General features: G+C 41.2%; 1 long non-coding RNA gene across 1 annotated transcript; it reads left to right on the forward strand.

Moving 5' to 3' along the window:
* Positions 1-170: 170 nt before the first annotated feature.
* On the forward strand, positions 171-4,688 carry LOC122546014. Its single transcript, XR_006310647.1, has 4 exons — positions 171-201; positions 1,700-1,726; positions 3,255-3,281; positions 4,662-4,688. It is a non-coding gene; the product is annotated as an uncharacterized LOC122546014 (long non-coding RNA).
* The last annotated feature ends 539 nt before the right edge of the window (positions 4,689-5,227 follow it).

Here is a 5,227-nt window from a genome sequence, read left to right on the forward strand (position 1 = left end):
ACTCAAATCTGTCTTTCACCTTCAGATTTGTAGTTTAATTGTCCAATCAAGGACCAGGCATTGGCTGGGTGTGTAATAGAGCTTAATGGTTTCTTTATGTTTTCATACATATGTCCATGTCAGATAGCATCCCTTCAGTTCAATACTGATTCTAATTCCATTCCTCTTTTCCAGAGAAACCCAGTGACTACTATCCACCAGGTAACAAAATACATGATTATAAATGGATATGTTTGATTCCCTTGCATTCTCACTTGCCCCCATAGTTTTGATGACGTTGAAATGTGAGTGTCAGCAATGGGTTAGTGTGACAAGATCTCATCTTTGGGGAATAACATCCGCCTTAAATTTATCAACTGAGGTCTGGATTGTCAAAATGTAGTTGACAGTGAAGTGGTGCGAGATTACAACATTGTCAGAGGTACTCGCATCTGCATGAAAGATCACCTAGCTCCCTCACGGTCAAGCTTTAGATCCTGATGTTATTTCTGAATCGTTGAGGTCAGTTACTCTCAGGTACTTGTTTGCTGTTGATCCCGAGATGTACTTTTGGAAAATTGACAATGTGTTTATTGTCACAGTTCTGTATATGTGAGCTTCAAATGTACCAACTGGCCATTTCATTTCCCGAATTACTTCATGAGTGTTCTTGGAAATGCTCGACTCACTTGACCAAGATCTTTATTCTGACAGATTTCTATGCGTGGAAGCTTGAAAAGCAAAACTTTTCTGTTCCATTTGGTCACTTAATGACTACACTTCAAAACACTTAATCAGCTTGAAACCACTGGAGGATTTTGTCTTAGCCTGCTGGACACACTTTGCTCATTCCTGATGTAGGGCTTATGCCCGAAACGTTCTTTTTTTTGATTCTCCTGTTCTTTGGATGCTGCCTGACCTGCTGCACTTTTCCAGCAACACATTTTCAGCTCTGATCTCCAGCATCTGCAGTCCTCACTTTCTCCTTGAAACAAATGATGCCTTATAAATGCATGTCAGCCATTCTATGTTCACAACATATTTTGAGAATTTGAAGAGCTGCTGACTGCCTGAATTTAGACAGTCCACACTGCTCCAATATCTGGCCTTGTGTGTGCAGGCATGTGTATAGGTTGTTCAAGTGGGCTGAATTGCTGACAAAGTAGAGCTCACGCGGCATGTGTTAATGCACTCTCTTGTAGTCGTGAGATTGTTACCATACAGTCGCAAGATCACTTCCAGTGTACTGGCCCTTGAGAGGGTGTACTTCAAATGTCGTGCTTGACTTTCACAGTTGAATAAAGAGGAGTTTGCATTTTCTACTGTTTCTTCAGGAGCACTGCCAGATTACACCAACATTAGGATCAGCAGTCAGTGTTTGCATGTTGTAAATTTCATTACAGTAGCCAATTGAACTGGTGAGCGATTCTGCCAAATGCATGATGTGTACTTTGTTGCATTTTATTCATTATATTGGCAGGAATAATTCGACAGTTAGATTTGCAGTGTTTAACATTTGCATAGCAACTAGCAGAGCTCACGGAAGGACAAGATCATTGCTTTGAGTCACTGAGCTTGTTTCACAAATTTCAGTTTCTGTTTTGTAAATGATTTGACCGGTCTTAGTAGTGTGCCTCCTACGGAGAGTTTGTATCAGTGAGTTTTGTGGCAAACGTTGTCTCCTGTAAAACGTTAAACTTTTAATTGTTTTATTTGCCAGAAAAACCGATCGACTACTATCCACCAGGTAAAAGTGTACATGCTCATGTGTGACTGCTGTTGAGGTCCTGATGACGATCCTTTTGTGTAAGAGTGCAGTGAATCAAGTCTTTAAGGTGTCACCTTTGGTCCAAGTGGCAGAACTTTTGTGCCTGAGGCAAAGTGTGTTCATATTGCAGCCCAGGACACACATGTACCATCCCAATTTTAAATAAAAGTCAGCAAATTCAGCATTGACGTCAGCAAAGTCAGACCCAGCTCTGTCAAATGTGTGCAGTTCACTTCAGCACCATCTGGAGACTGGCTGGATATTGAGAATGTTGTCCAACAGCGCAAGCACATCACATAGTCACAATCAAAGAAATATACCATTCAGCCAACATCCCAGATTTTGCCATCGGCAGTAAGATATGACCATATCAGATCCTGTCCCCATTGTAGAATGATCCGCAGTACGTGGAAACATGCTGCTATGAGGTCAGGAGGTCATGGCCATTAAAGTCGTGAGCAATGACAGTGAATCCCTGAAAGAGTGACAGCATGAGGTCAAATTATAAAAAGAACCATCTTATTGAGACCATAATATCTTAGCTGATGTACCAGTGCCTCTTGTTAAGCAGCACTTGGAAATTTCTCAACTTGCAGACTGTTTAGGGAACTTCAGTGTCCATGACGTAGAATATCAAAATCACTGCCCAAAGCCCACAAGTCACAGCTGCTGGACTGGGCGTTCATGATGTGGTGAGAAAATGAGCAAGGGAGTTAAAAAGCTACTTGTGCTCTTTGTCAACTTGCCTGTTGACACAGTTTCCTGAGTCAATAACATTGAGAGAGTCAAGTGTACAGTCATTGCTGAAGAAATGTATCTTTTTGTCATAGTGTGGATATGCAGTGTCATGTTGTGTTGCACTTGCAACAGAGTGAATTAAATAGGTTCAGAACATATAGCATGAAAGGTGTCTGATAAATGCAGATTTTCCTTAATTCATGCTACCTTCTGTGTACTTGGAGAGAGGCAGAGTGCATGGATATCAAAGCATTAGGACTCTTCCAAATACCTGACCCAGTATGTTCTCAATAATGAAGCGATATTTACGCTTCATGCTTAAAGCTCCCTACAGCAAACTGGAGCTTCTGTGTGTTTGTCCCAAATATCTGACAACGCATTAGTGGTGACTCCACATTTATTCACATTCAATAACATTGACCAGTAGTTCAAATCATATTCCACTAAAGGAATGGTGTGTGCGTTAATGTCCTTGCTTCATTACTTTGATCGAAAATCTTCCTGGTCCAGAATGAGGCCCACTTTGCATCATCTAAGTGACCAGTGTTTCAGAAGCTGCCGAGATTTGTTCATTCACTCATCAAATCTGTCTTTCACCTTCAGATTTGTAGCTTAATTCTCCAATCAAGGACCAGGCATTGGCTGGGTGTATTATAGAGCTTGAACTAAAAAGCCTTTTTAATGGGTCTTGACGTTTTCATACATATGTACATGTACGATAGCGCCCCTTCAGTTCAATATTGATTCCAGTTCCGTTCCTCTTTTCCAGAGAAACCCAGTGACTACTATCCACCAGGTAACAAAATACATGATTGTAAATGGATATGTTTGATTCCCTGCATTCTCAATTGCAACCATAGTGTTGATGACATTGAAATGTGAGTGTCAGCAATGGCTCTGTGTGAACAGATCTCATCTTTGGGGAAAAACATCTGCCTTAAATTTGTCAAACGAGGACTGGATTGTCAAAATGTAGTTGACAGTTAAGTGGTGCGAGAGTACAACATTGTCAGAGGTACTCGCATCTGCATGAAAGATCACCTAGCTCCCTCATGGTCAAGCTATTAGATCCTGATGTTATTTCTGAATTGTTGAGATCAGTTACTCTCAGACACTTGTTTGCTATCTATCCCAAGATGTACTTTGGTAAAACTGACAATGTGTTTATTGTCACAGTTCTGTGTATATGAGCTTCAAATGTACCAACTGGCCATTTCATTTCCCGAATTACTTCATGATTATTCTTGAAAATGCTTCACTAATGTAACCAAGATCTTTATTCTAACAGGTTTCTACGCATGGAAGCTTGAAGAACTTTTCTGTTCCATTTGGTCACTTAATGACTCCACTTCAAAAGACTTAATCAGCTTGAAACCACTGGAGGATTTTGCCTTGAAACAAATGATGCCTTATAAATGCGTGTCAGTCATTCTATGCTCACGACGTATTTTGAGAATTTGAAGAGCTGCTGACTGCCTGAATTTAGTCGGTCCACACTGCTCCAATATCTGGCCTTGTGTGTGCAGGCATGTGCACAGGTTCTCAAATGGCTGAACTGCTGACAAAGTAGAGTTCACGAGGAATGTGTTAATGCACACTCTTGTAGTCGTGGGCTTGTTACCACACAGTCACAAGATCACTTCCAGTGCACTGGCCCTTGAGAGGGAGTACTTCAAATGTCGTGCTTGACTTTCACAATTGGAGAGAGAGCAGTTTCCAATTTCTGCTGGTTGTTTGGGAGAACTGTCAGATTACACCAACATTACCGTCAGCAGTCAGTGTTTGCATGTTGTAAATTTCATTACAGTCACCATGCCCATAAATTGAACTGGTGAGCGATTCTGCCAAATGTGTGATGTGTACTTTGTTGCATTTTGTTTATTGCATTGGCAGGAATCACTCTGCAGTTCGATTTGCAGTGTTTAGCATCGGCATAACAACCAGTGGGAGCCACGTAAGGGCAAGATCATTGCTTTGAGTCACTGAGCTTGTTTCACACAATTTGATTTCTGTTTGTAAATGGTTTGACCATTCTTAGGAGTGTGCCTCAGCAGTTTGTATCAGTGGTTTTGCGGAAAGCATTGTCTTGTTGTTTCCATTTTTGTTGTTCAAGCATTTGTATTTCAAACAATCTCTATCATGTAAATCATTCAACTTCTAATTTTTTTTTCCCCAGAAAAACCGATCGACTACTATCCACCAGGTAAAAGAGTACATGCTCATGTGTGACTGCTCTTGATGACGATGATCGTTTTGTCTGTAAGACTGCAATGAATCAACATTTTAAGGTGTCACGTGTGGTCCAAGTGGCAGAAATTTTGTGTCTGAGGCAAAGTGTGTTGAATTTCTATTCCAGGGCACACAGGTACCAACCCAGTTTTAAATAAAAGTCAGGAAGTTCAGAATTGATGTCAGCAAAGTCAGACCCAGCTCTGTCAAATGTGTGCAGTTCACTCCAGCACCATCGGGAGACTGGTGGGATGTTGGGAAGTTTGTCCCACAGTACAAGCACGTCACGTAGTCACACTCAAAGAATTATACCATTCAGCCAACATCCCTGCCTTAACCATCAGCAGTTAGGTATGACCATATCAGGTCCTGTCCCCATTGCAGGATGATCCACAGTACGTGGAAACATGCTGCTATGAGGTCAGGAGGTCATGGCCATTGAAGTCGTGAGCAATGACTGTGAATCACTTAAAGAGTGACAACATGAGGTTAAATTATAAAAAAAACCGTGTT

Source organism: Chiloscyllium plagiosum, unplaced genomic scaffold, assembly GCF_004010195.1.
Source record: "Chiloscyllium plagiosum isolate BGI_BamShark_2017 unplaced genomic scaffold, ASM401019v2 scaf_46593, whole genome shotgun sequence".
In the NCBI taxonomy this organism is placed as follows: Eukaryota; Metazoa; Chordata; class Chondrichthyes; order Orectolobiformes; family Hemiscylliidae; genus Chiloscyllium; species Chiloscyllium plagiosum.